The sequence below is a fragment of the Morone saxatilis genome, unplaced genomic scaffold (assembly GCF_004916995.1).
Source record: "Morone saxatilis isolate NCDOM2014 unplaced genomic scaffold, NCSU_SB_2.0 Contig8, whole genome shotgun sequence".
Lineage (NCBI taxonomy): Eukaryota > Metazoa > Chordata > Actinopteri > Moronidae > Morone > Morone saxatilis.
Window position 1 is genome coordinate 17,978,989 of NW_023340257.1, and position 14,503 is coordinate 17,993,491.

At 38.3% G+C, this 14,503-nt stretch overlaps 1 pseudogene; it reads right to left on the bottom strand.

The window, feature by feature from the left end:
- LOC118341583 overlaps positions 1-12,532 on the bottom strand; it is a 12,854-nt pseudogene extending 322 nt beyond the window's left edge.
- Between the last annotated feature and the right edge of the window lie 1,971 nt (positions 12,533-14,503).

The following is a 14,503-nucleotide window of genomic DNA, read 5'->3' on the forward strand; positions in this document are numbered from 1 at the left end:
TTCCTGTCCAGTACATAGTGCTCCCCCTGTTTCCACCCAACCTGCTGGATCAAATCTACACTGAAATGTGGATTCCCAAAACTGCCTGACCTGAAATACAGTGTATTGCAAAGTCAATATTGACAGAAATGACAAAATATTATTTGTTATCTATTAAAATAATTTATTACATAGCTAAAATTGTAGGATTCAGTTCTCACCATGTTATTTTCATTGTTGATGCTGTTATTTTGATCAAGACGTATTTGTAAAAGAAATTCCCTGAGCCCTGGTATTTCTCCTCGGCGGATGGCAATGCCCAGTGTGCCAGCCAGGTAAGGCATGAGGCGAGGCGTCTGGAGCACAGCAGCTGCTGTCCAAGCTTCACTTGCTATCCACTGCTGGCCTGTTGCATTCTGCCTTACCACCTGTGTAGCATTATATAAAATATATCTTTTAGACTTCTGGTGTAAAAATCTTTTTTTCTTTGCCGCAAATCTGTCAAAAGCAGTTCCTCTGCCTATGTTATTTTCAGACACATGCACAGATGCCCAGATTTAAATAGTGTGGGCATATTTCAATTCATTTTTGTAAAAAAAAGTCACAATGGATCTAAATAGGTAAATAAACACTATTGTTTTTTCATCCAAATTGGGTGGTTTGGTGCTGTAGGTTTTTATTTATTTATTGAAACTTGATTGAAACTGTCATTGAAATATTAAAATAAAATGTTTATAAAAGTTTCTTGACACTGGGATGTTTTGATTTGTAAAAGGCATGGACACTATGCAGAAAATTACAGATTGGATTATTGACAGCTTTTTTATATATATATATATAATATGATATGATCTGGTATGTCCATGGCCTGGATACAGATCTATAAACTTGTATACCATTGGATCTTTCCTGATACAGGTCCTTTTTGTCCAGTGTGAACTCATGGATTTGTTAATTTTATTACATTTTAAATCTAGCCTTGTTTCATTCCTTGTTTCATGTGGATCTTTTTTTTTATGGAGCTGATTTTCAGTGGTGTCATTCCCATTGGGGCATGTGCAATAATTCTACTCTGTGTATCACCTTGTGTAACATGAATTACTGAGCCTTGGACATTGGACGTCTCCTTAAGAATAATAACCGACCAGTCTGATGTATGAAGATGTGTATATGATGTCACCGTAGAAGCCTGGTGTTGTTTTCAGGCAAATAAAGTAAAAAAAGTCAATGGCTGTACGTAATGGCACTGCGCTCTGGCCCGGTACTTCTCAGAGGCTGTATCAGTCCGGCTGCCTTCAGATGCTGCAGAGATTTCATGAACTGAAGGAAAAACATCTCATATAGCAAAAAGCAGCTCTTGACAGCAGATACTGCAAGAATCATTTTTACTATATATATATATTTACTTTCCTACTTTAACCACATTAAACGTTATGCTTCTTCTGATGCATTGTGTTTGAAAATACAGTTATTACCAATTACCATATCAGCAGGCTACTTTCCATCTGTGGCTTTATTATCTATATTCTCTAAATTAATTTATATTGTGGTTACAGTCTTTTTATGTGAATTTATGCTGCATAGATCTATCTATCTATGTCTATTTCTAATGTACAATCCCTAAAACCCTGCAACAGTGCCTTTAACAGAGGTGTGAATTATTCAATTAAATCTACTCACAGGACAAATGTTACCTTTTTCATTTTGACAAATATGATATAGGAACATTAAGTTGGATCATTATATTAAGTTATGATTAAGTTCAAACCATACCTCTTCCATGAGGTTAATCATGTGACCCTCATGTGCAAACACCATGACCACACGAGCTGTGGATTTCTTCATCACATTCACAATCCTCCTCAGTTCACTTGGGTCATGGTCCCAGGGCAAAACCTCCAAGTAGGCCAGACAACCTCCCCCAGACTGAGCAAGGTCAGATTGGAAGGAACGGGCAACATGGAGTCCATAATCATCATCCGTGACCAACAGGCCTACCCAAGTCCAGCCAAAGCGTTTTAGAATCTGAATCATAGCACGCACCTAAGTGCATATATTGGTGTGAAGAGATTAGTGCACAGATGAGTACAGTATTCTTTTAAAGGGACATATATAAACATGTTAAATCATTGCAGTTTATATACATTACATTATTTACACATTTTTCACCATAGAATCACAGTTAATTAATCCCACGAAGAGAAAGGTTTGCTGTGCTGCCTGAAACTCAAATTCTCAACTTGGTAATAGTGATTCACCTGGAAAGCATCACTTGGGATTGTTCTAAAGAAGGATGGAAATCGTTTGCGATTACTCAAGCAGGAGCATGTGGCAAAATAACTCACCTATAAAGAAACATGAGAGACAGACCCATTCAAAATATTTTCATTTTTCAACGATGTATCACTTTAAAAATGGCCTTCAAAAGGTCCAAAGATACAAAAGATAGATGGCAGGAAACTTACAATGGGCATTTTGTATAAACCTAGCACATTGGAGGTGGCAATAGAAAATGTAGAGTAGGAATCACCCACAATCCCCAAGACTGGAGGGGTCCCTAAACAGTTCTGCTGAAGCAGAAACTGCTCCTCTCGACCACTTGCCAGTGATAATGCACCACTGAATCCAATAACAAGTGCACCACAGTTATCATAAAGACTGTATCCCAGAGTCACATTAGGTAGCAGGTTGGGGTTTCTGTTGATCTCATCAATAGCAAAAGGCCATGGTCTGGGACATGCCTGAATCCTAAGAAATCAAAATAACAGAAGAAATACAACGTTTACAATTAAATAACACACAACAATGCTACATGATTACAAACTACTGGTTTTGCCAACAATTAAGACCAGTTGGAAAAGAAAACAAATGACTTATAATAACTAATTAAACGCGGGTGCAAAAAAACATGGTTTTTTTTTTAATTTACTTTTTTTATTTCTAGAATTTCTCCTGCTAGTTCCCTGACAGACTCACCCAATGGCAGGGAAGGCGTTGTGGCTCTGGAGGTAAAAAGGACAAGGTCAGGAAAGGGGACAGAAAAAAAGTGGATCTGCAAAACAGTCCACCGGAGAACACATCTCCAGCCTTGCTGCATCCCATTTAGGATGAAACTGTCCCTGTAATGGCAGGAGTAGGAGGAATAAAGAGGGGGGAGGACCACAGCAGGATGGAAAGTAAAATACACAACATGAAATACATGGGAGCCAAGAGAAAGTTGATCTCCTAAAAAATGTCCACATGGACGTTCCTCCTGTTTACCCCCTTTCTGCAGTTTTATTGCTAAGTCAACCCCTTTTATTGACTTGCAGTATTGTATAATCTTCCGCACCACCTATCAGGGCATAAGCAAAAGTAGGGGCAGGGCCTAAAATGTATTTCATTTGTGATTGATTTTGTAATTTGATTTTGTGCACTTTTAACAATATCTACCCATGGTCATAGCAGTTTTTCTTAACCAGAGTTAAGTTGTAGATGACTGCATCCCTCATAGCGGTTGTTGCCCCGCGACAACCCACATGGCCCGTTATACTCAGCCTAGATACAGAAATGAATTTCACATGCTGTCCATATCTAGTAGCTACACATGGTCTATGACATTGCCATATCTCAGCCAACTAGGAGGCCCTATCATGGCTGTTTGACCAGACAAGTTTCAGCTTAGGTCCCAGATGTCAGGTTTGACTAAGCTTTAACAAAAACAAATAATAAATAAATATATAACAAATATTTATTTATTTTTTTACACAACACCATATGTGGCTACCAAATCTGGGCCACATGTGGACTGTAATTCATTGCTCTATGGACCAGACCAATTTTGTGGAAATGTTTGAGGTTGACTGATATTTGCTAGACGGTTATATTAAGTGTTGATAAGTCATATTAGTTTACATTTGACATGTAAGTTATGTTGTAAAGTACATAGACTGTTTCACCTCGACTTAAAACATCTGCTTGCATTGTTGCAAAATACAAATTTTCTTCAGAATCGCTCTTCAGTTTAAAACATATGCACATATAGTATATGTTTCAGAAGAGCCCATTTGTGCTGCGTATATTCCCAAATGTATGTGTGTGACAACCATACCAAATTAAACTCACAAAATGCTTAAAACAGAGTATGTGGATGTTAATATCCCACATTAATGAGTTTAAGTTTAATCAAATGTCCACTAGATGGTAGCAAATGATGAAATAACACCTCTTCCTATTTACTTTTTATTGCACTGTTTCTGCTATTCTGCTATTGTATCTGTCTGACACACAGTAACTTATAAGATATTAAATATGATCAGTTCTGCAATAAAATGTGTCCATTGCAGGTAACTCCGTTAGACTGCCGTCTGTCTAATTTGCCATGCTATAGATTTGCTCTTTAGAGTGTTTGTTAAATACTACGTTGGCGCACCTTTACACACACTCACATACAAGTCTTAAAGTACAACATGGTGACTGTATTTTTATATTTACAGGAAGAAACCTATGAGGGAGGTTAACTGTAAATATTTATTCAAACTCGCTACATTAATAGTGATTGCATACACTCCAGAACTCCAGAAAATACTGCCTAACCCAAACCCAAGAAAGAACATAATGAGGATAATATGAATTTCATAGTCTCCTGCATTAAAATACTGATTAAAATTAGGTAACCATCACGTGCAATCACAATTAAGACAGACACTTTAAATCAGCCAAAATTAATTTCCTTTCAGGCTTTAGAAAGCAATTATAACAATTAATACAAAAATACCAAAACGTCTTTTATTTTTTCTGTATAATGTCCAGCCATCGCCTAGTTATGCTATTTTGAATGTCAGTCGGGTTGGGTATTTTATTATTTCACTTTTTGATAATTTTTTTCAGAAATAAAATTGAGAATTAATAAGGGCTATGGAGTTTATCTGTATATTTAATAACAAATATCATTGCCATTTATCTTCATGAAGATTAAACGACATTTAGTTTATTGGAATGACAGGCAGGGTTGTGAAGGGCAATCATAGACCTGCAGAGTCCTGTGGAGCATGACGGATGTGTCCAGGCCGACAAGAGGCCCGGGCGACAATGGACACTGGGAGACCTACCTGGAGGAGCCGACAGGAAGAATGGATGGTGAGAAGAAGACTGAGGCCCAGGCATCAGTCAGTTGCCCAATGGGCCAACAACAGGTCACACCTCTGCTGTGTGGCCTTAAAACCACCCCAGCAAGAACCGCTCAGCATCTAGAGACAAATAAGCTATGTGCTCACCCCTGACACTGAGTGGCCCAGATGGGCCGGCAAACCTGTAATGATCCTTGCGCAAGTTCACTTATGGAAACCTTGATACAACATTTTACTTCCGAAGATTAGTCAAGTTGATTGGCCTTTCAGGTGCTTCCCCATACGCCATGACAACTGTCGGCCAGGTCCTGTCAGTACCTAAACTAAACTTTTTTTTTTTTTTGGTTTTTTAAAAAAAAAACGCTTGTTAGTTCTTAGGTTAACTATGTAACTTGATAGTTACTATATGTAACTCCTTTTGGGTCGGTTGGGTAAAGTGAAAGGCACGGGGACACTTCATTGTGGTTCTGATCCCACTTAATGTGCCGTTCACAGTAGGCAACTGAAACATACTTTTCATTCATTGAATTGAATTGAATTGAATTCAATTTTATTTGTATAGCGCAATTCTACAGAAGTATTCTCAGGACAATTTTCAAATAGAATTACAGAAACCCAACAGTACCACCACTGAGCAATTCACTTTTTGGGCGACGGGGGGCAAGGAAAAAGGCCTGTTAAAAGGGCAGAAACCTAGGACAGCCCCTTCGTGCTCCTAGGGTGGGTGGTCATTTGGGCCTGGATAGTTGGGTGAGAGAGGAGAGAGAGGAGAGAGGGTGGAGGGGAGATATGAGAGAGAGAGAGACGGACAGACAGACAGACCAGGTGCACCACCAACAACGTAGCAATAAACTACATAATAGTGAGGTGAACTGATATTTTATTATCATCAATGCACTCGACAATCTTAACCATTGGTAACATTCCAGGGCTAACATGTTACCCTATGTAGTTCCTCATCTACATGGCAGAACATAATACAAATGATGCTGTATATATGTAATACCATTATTAATTTATGCAAATTCAATAAACATAGGTAAATAATTCACAAAAATAAATCTCATCTTACATTAGTTACATTACTTCCTGTGTTGTTCATCATGGTATTTCTCATGGTTTCTCTAGAAATGCTTACCTTGACTTCAATAATTAAGGTCTTATGAAATTTGCAACTTAAACTGAAGATTAAGTAGACTTTTTCACCTTCCCATAAAACATTTACTTAATAGGTCATGAGCAGACACATAGAGTATGTATCAGGAGAACCACTTTGTACTAAGTATAATCTCAAATTTGTGTGTGAGACACCAAATACACAAGTTGGAGTATGTGAAACATTAACATTCGCTTCCATTAGATGGGAGCAGCATACATTTGGCAAAAGAATATGCGTCTTCCCATTTATTTTTATATTTTTAATTGCACTGTGTATTTCATAGATTGCTATTTTGTCTGTCTGGCAAACAGTAACTTTACAGATAATTGATATGATCAGTACTTTAGAAACATGAGTCCAAAAGCAGGTAACCCCATTCAACCTTTGTTTCTTTGTTATCTGTCTAATTTTAAATTTTGCAGATTTGCTCTTCTTAAAATATTCATATGTATGTCAACATGCCTTCACGCACACTGGCCTACAAGTCATTCTCTCAGAATCTGGTTAAAAATGGTTTGGATTACATTCAGTGTCAATCAGGGCACCGATTTATTCTAATTATATTAAATATTTTACCACTCTCTGTGACAGATTCTGCTTCTAACTCACTCATTAAAATACTTGGAAATTAAAAATTTCAACCCTGGAGTGTTATTGGTGGATATAAGAATTTTTTTCTGTTTTGATTTTTTGAAAAAGTTCAGTTTTAGGCTGAAAATCAAAGTCAATGAAGTCTAGGTGGGCTGGCACAACAACAATCTGTGGCACAGCAGGCCTCCTCTTCCCATAGAAGGACTGAGCAGACAGCTGCTGCAAAAGAAATATGCCACATCAATATACTATGAAAATATGTAATAAATAAGCCATAAGCAAATCAAGATCAAGCCCACTTACAGTTATTTGTGAAAGAAAGCTGTAACAGTGTAATTATTTATTCATTATTTCATCTATACAGTTATTTATGTGATAGTTCTTTTCTTCTTATTTTCTCATGTTGGTTTTGTACAATTGTATGTAAAATTATAGAAAAAAACCTTACATATGTCAACAGGAGGATACCCACGTCAACACGAGGACAAGATGCAAACTCTACTCACAGCAAGGCCTTGACCCAGCCGAGATTCAAACCCTGGGCATTCTTGCTGTGAGGCAACTATGCTAGCCACTGTGCGGTGCCCATGTTGTTGTCTGCAATTCTTCAAGAATAGCCATAAATTATTGCTTATTTTTAAAGTCTTTGACATTTGGAAAGTCAGGAGCTGAGATGAGCTGTTCCTTTTTTCAATATAAAAACAGTATCACAGTAACAGTGTATGGGTTTAGTGGCATCTAGTGGTGAGGTTTAAGATTTAAACCATATGAAAACAGCTCTCCCTTCCAAGCATGTAAGAGAAGCTATGGTGACTGTGAAACTCTAGAGCCAGTGTTTGGTTTGTCTGTTCTGGGCTACTGTAGAAACATGGCAATTCAATATGGAGGCTTCCAAGGAAGAGGGCCTGCTCCCGCTGTAGTTAAAAATAGCTTATAATGCAACACAAACATAATTATTCTTATTTTCTGGTGATTGTACATGAATGAAAATAGACTTCACACCAGGAAAAGTCAAAAAGGTAATAGCATTTGAAGTGCAAGTACCTTGTACTTTAATTGTATCCGGAAAAAAAGTAGAATAAATGGTTGTGAAAATTCTGACATACATTATCCAAGTTGTAAAAGCTTTCATATTCCAATATATTTATTTGTCATCAGCCGTGCTTTCTCAATATCTTAATATTGCTATCACTCTCAATATAGCCTACTTTTCTGCCTGTATTTTTTTATTGCATATAAGATTCAGTATTTCCAATAAAATGTAGTTAAATTTTTATGACTCAATGCCCCGACCCATGATTGCTTTCTTTGTGTTCCTCTGGTCTCACAGAATGATGTAACATTTGTCCAAAACAGTGCCAACAAGACCCGAAACTGGAGGCCAAGATGGCAAATACCTCCACTGCACTGCATATTTCCTGGAGCACTGACATAAGCAGCGACACAAAGGCAACCCAACACACACAGCATGCTGAATGTGATGAGTTTCGCCTCATTGAAACTATCTGGAAGATTCCTTGATATAAATGCAATCAGAAAACTGAGGATAGCCAGTAAGCCAATATATCCCAGTAACACTGCAAAACCAACAGTGGACCCAACTACACACTCATAAACTATCTTGTCATTATAGTATTGAGTGTTTTTATGAGGAGTTGGTGAGGCAGATACAAGCCAGGCAGTGCAGATTGCTGCCTGAATAGAAGTGAGAACAATAACTGTGCCTCTCTGCTGCAAAACACCAAACCACTTCAGACTGGCTCCACCTCCTGGCTTGGAGGCCTTGAACACAGCCAGAACCACCATGGTTTTCACCAGGATGCATGAGACAGCAAAGCACAAAGCTTATCCCAAATGCTGCATGTCTCAGCTGGCATGTCCATAGCCTGGGACGGCCAATAAACAGCAGTGAACACAGGAAACATAACTTAAGTGACAGCAACAGCTGGAAGCTCAGTTCTGAATTGTTGGCGCGTACTATAGGTGTACTGCGATGATGGATAAAGATCCCCAGGACAACAGCACAGATACATGTGCCCAGTAATGAGGCAGCTGTCAGGCTGATACCCAGGGGCTCATGGTAGGAGAGGAACTCTGTTTGTTTAGGAACACAGCGGTCACGCTGGGGGCCAGACCAGAAGTCCTCTGGACAACTGATGCACTCAATGGAGTCTATGAAAAAAGGACAGTCTTTAGATACATGTGTTCATATTATATCTCCAAATATCAATGTTTAAAAGTCAGTACCAACCAGTCTTATTGCTGCTCTTTCCCTCAGAACAAGGGATGCAGTCAAAACAGCACACAGGCTCCCCTTTCTTTCTCGCCATGCGTGTACCTGGAGGACAGCTCTCACTGCACACTGATCGAGGTGGCTATGGGGAGTAAAAAAAAAAAATCTGTTTTCTACACCACTTTAGAGTTTTCCATGGGCCAAAAAGTATGTGTCTGAAAAATCAGAAGTAACCTTGTTTAATTCAAAGTTCCAGAAGATTTTATCTTCAACAATTGTGAGTTCTTCTCCGTTGAAAGCCGACCTCTTAATCTCACCCACATTCTGAAGTTTAATTCTTCCATCAGGCAGCCACAGCCAGTTCATGATATCATATATTGGTAGGGCATCACCATTTTCATTAAATGACACTTGATCACCAAATGATGTGGTGAAGTTGACTTTTTGCAAGTAATACAGAAGCTATGCATATCAAAATAAGGGACAGAACAAAATCAAAGAGGACAGATAAAACTGAATTCTATATGACCATGGTGAGCACAGCAGTAAACGTTTTTTTCATGAACATTTCAAACAAAACAGTGGAGTGTTTATTCTGACCTGATAATAAATCCACTGCTATTTTGCAGTGGTGGGAAAAATCCTTTCAAGTATCTGCTTGGCTCTTTTCGATTACCACTTACTTAGCTCTGTATTTAATCCTTCACCAAATGTTACTTTGCAACAAATACTGAAATGTAAGATTTAATCATTTAAACACGAGTGGAGTGGAGTGGAAACTGATATCACACCTGCCATGGCTCCAATCTTTGCAAATTGCCACAGCTATTCCCACTGAAAGGCCCTCTCCCTGGCTCACACTTAAGCATGTCATCAAGGGCGTATGCCAGAGCATACACAGCCTTGTACACATTATACTCTGGCCTGAGGTTTGAAATGTCCATGACTTCAGTCTCCACATTTTTCAGATCTTCCTGTCCGGTGCATAATGCTCCCTCAGCATCTACCCAACCTGGGGATGGTGTAAAACTACACTGAAATGTGTATTCCCAAAACAGTTTCACCTGAAAAGCATTTAAAACCTACATGTTAACATCAATAATAAGCATATTATTGTCCCAATGTGTTGTCAGATTATATTGTATTTTTAAATTCTCACCATGCTATTTTCGTTGCTGTTGTTGTGGTGATGTTCAGGACGCATTTGTAAGAGGAATTCCCTGAGCCCTGGTATTTCTCCTCGACGGATGGCGATGCCCAGTGTGCCAGCAAGGTATGGTGTAAGGTGGGGGGTCTGGAGCACAGTCGCTGCTATCCAGGCTTCACTGGCAATCCACTGCAGGCCTGTCACATTCTGCCTCACCACCTGTGCATTGCATTTTATCAAATGTATGAATCCATACTGCCATTCAACTAAAGTAGTTTCTTGTCTTCTGATTTATACAGCTTACACAGTTAATGACTTCTCTTACTCATTCTTACACATATCCTGTTTTTTCAAAGTATTACGGGCTAAGTAATGTCTGTCATCATAACTGGAGTTTTGTATAATCTTTGTGACTAATCATCTAAATCTAAAACCAGGGCCTTTAACAAACAAGAAGGGACATTTATTAAATTAAATATATTTATCACAGACCAATGTGTTATTCTAACTTCGACAAATAAATCACTTTTGAAAAAAAAATGTTTTATTAAGTTATAATTTAAATGTATTTCAAGCCCAACCTCTTCCATGAGGTCAATCATGTGACTCTCATGTGCAAACACAATGACCACACGAGCTGTGGATTTCTTCATCACATCCACAATCCTACTTAGTTGAGCTTCTTCATAGCTCCAAGACAAAACCTCTATGTAGGCCAGACAACCTCTACCAGAGTGAACAAAGTCAGATTGGAAGGATCGAGCTGCGTAGAGTCCATAGTCATCATCACTGATCAGCAGACCTGCCCAAGTCCAGCCAAAGCGGTTTAGAATCTGAATCATAGCATGAACCTAAGTAAATACAGAGTGGAAGGATTAGTATGCAGGCTGAAATATCCTTTCAGTGTAAAACCTGCTAAACAGGTTCAACAATGGACCTTCTTTAATTATTGCCTTTTAGCTTTGTTATCTGAGACCAATCAGTGACACAAAGAATATAAGTAGTATTGCACAAAAGGACTAATTTTGCATTGCAGTGAGAAGACATTCTTTCTAAGAAGTGTTTCTTTATTGCATTTTCATTTTGCTGATAGATGGTCACCTGGAAAGCATCACTTGGGATCGTCCTAAAGAAGGATGGAAACTTTTGCCGGTCACTCAGGCAGGCACATGTGGCAAAATAACTCACCTGTGAAAGATACAGACTGTACATCCTAAAACCATTCAAAGCCTTTACTGGATCTTTTAAAGGTTGATTATTCTGTGCTGTCAACTGGCAATACAATTAAAATTAAATTGAAATGATCCAAAAGAACTTACCATGGGTACTCTGTACAAACCTAAGACAGTGGAGATGGCAATAGAACGTGTAGAGGAAGAATCACCCACAATACCCATAGGACTGGAGGGGGTTCTACAAAGTGTCATCTAATATAAATTGCTGGCTCTTGACCACTGACTAAGGAAATGCTGCACGGAATCCAATTCTTAGTTGATGCAGTTACATAAGACGTGTATCCCAGGAGTCACATTATGGTAGCAGGTTGGGGTTTCTGTTTGATCTCCCATCCAATAGCAAAGGCCATGGTCTGGGCTGCCTGAATCCCTAAAACCATCAAAACTAACACACATACATCAAAAACACAAATTAGCCACTGTTTTGCTTATTGAAATAATACAACACAACACAATAACCTGTGTCCACATGTACATGCAACTACAGAGTTTAGCAAAAAAATTAGGAAAGTTGAATGAGCAAACAAGTATAATCATTAAAATAAACCTGGCATATACAATGTCGATTCTTAGAGTAATATCGATCACATAGCATAGGCCATGGTCTGGGCCTGCCTGAATCCTAGAACATCAAAACTAACAGAAGAAATACAACATAACTGTGTCAAGATGTACACTGATTTTGCAAACAATTAAGCCAGTTGAAAGTATTATAATACTTAAACTGTGCAAAAAACATGTTTAAAATTGCATAAATACAGAGTGTAATTATGTCAGAATAATATTTTTTTATCAAAAATGTGTATATATTTTTCCAATTTTCTCCTCCTGGTGTTTCCCTGACAGACTCACCCGTGGCAGGTAGGCTGTTGTGGCTCTGAAGTAAAAGACAGGTCCGGAAAAACAGAAAAGAAGTTGATCTCAAACAGCCCACCGAGAACCACATCTCCAGCCTTGTGCATCCCATTTAGATGAAACTGTCCCTGTAACTGGCAGGAGGAGGAGGAATAAAGAGTGGAGGACACAGCAGAAGAAAAGTACAAATACAACAACATGAAATACATGAGCAAGAGAAAGTTGATCTCTAAAAATGTCCACATGACGTTCCTCCTGTTTACCCCTTTTCTGAGCCCAGTCAGTTTTATTGCTATGTCAACCCCTTTTATTGACTTGCAGTATTGTTTAATCTTTCGCACCACCTATCAGGGCATAAGCAAAAGTAGGGGCAGGGCCTAAAATGTATTTCATTTTTGATTGAGTTTGTAATGAGGCAAAATTGATTTGTGTGCTTTTAATAACATCTAACCAAGGCCATGTTAGTAACCTTTCCAACTCAAAGTTAAATTCCAGTGACTGACAGAAGTTTATGCAGCACTTCAATGCTTCTGACGTATATATTTATGTTCTTTGGTGTAACCCTAACAACAAGATTAGCCTACTGAAAATAAATTAAAAACAGCTTGAAGTGTAAACTGACTGCAGGGGCTACAATGTGGGAGAGTGGACATGGCAAGGATGAGTACTTGTAGAGGTCTTAACTATTGAGATGAGCTGCAACTGGTGTAGCTGTGCTCTCACTCTAGGTGGCTGTGGCGGGTGATCCCCGGCTCCTGGTGCCACATGTCGAAGTATACTTGAGCAAGATGCTGTGCATCGGTGTGAATGTGTATGAATGCATTAGTTTCTGTTTGATGGGCTTTGCCATCGATGTGTGTGAAAGGGTGAATGTGGCATGTAGTGTAAAAGCGCTTCAAGTGGTCAGAAGACTAGAAAGGCGCTATACAAGTACAGGTCCATTTACCATTTACTCTAGCACACCTGTCTCCACTCAATCAGTCAGACACACACCCACACTCACACAGGGAGAGCCGCAGCAGAGATAAGGAGGAGACACAGGAACATAGTCCAGGAGATGTGTAACTTGGTCCACATGTTAAGTTTGGGGCCCTAAACCTTTTCAGAAATGGAGTTATTGCAAAAAACACCTCTTGGCTGCCATTTTACTTTCCACAAAAACAAAACATGATAACACAGAATAGGTGATCTCTACCCCTGATGGTCAAGGACGACAGTGACACTATATATAACATCATAAACTGTTCAGGTGAATAGTTAATGATGTTTTCAATGACGTGAGAAGGAAATCACAGAATCTACGAACCTTTAGACTTTATAATAGTTTTGCATGCATGTTGTGAATAGTTTTAAAAGCTTCATCCTTTTGTTGATTCAGATCATTCAACCCTGATAATACAGTGACTGTAAAGAGAAGAACAATATTCAATATTTCCAGTCCTTATGTACTAAATTACTTTATTTTTACAAAACACAAAATGACCACAAAATATTATGTGTGGAGGGGTTAATGTTAAACATTAGTAACGATTACTCAAATACACTGTGGATGCCGATGTTTTGGACATTTTAATATACTTTCTGGCCAGTCAGTTTTGGAATATGACAATTGATGAAATTTCAAGACACTCACAGTCAACTTTCAACTCTGATGCCTGTATTTTACTCAAGAAAAGTCATAAACGATTGCTTCTTTTAAAGACAAACCTTTTGACATTTAATGTTTGGAAATGTAGGAGCTGAGAGAAGCTTTTTGCGTTTGGGGGCAATGTAAAAATAGGTGAGTGTACCTTTAAGTTCACATTAGCTCCAGACAAGTAAAAAATAAATGCATATAATGAAGTCAAATAAATTGAAATATTTAGCATAATTTATTCAGCGAAAGTAAAAAATAATCAGGTCTAAGGTTAACTTAAACCAACAAATGTTTGAAAGGAATAATAGCATTTGAATTGCAAATACTTTGCACTTCAACTACATTCTGGAAAGAAGTAGAACAACTTGTGTTTAAGTATTCTCACACGTGATCCAAGTGGTAAGAGATCTCCTATTCAGATATATTTTTTTGGCATCAGTCCTGCTTTCTCAATATGTTAACAAAGATATTAGCCTACTATTAACCTACTTTTTTTACCTGTATTTTTGTATTATGTAGAGAAAAAAGATTCATCCCATCTCATGAAAATAATTGCAGTT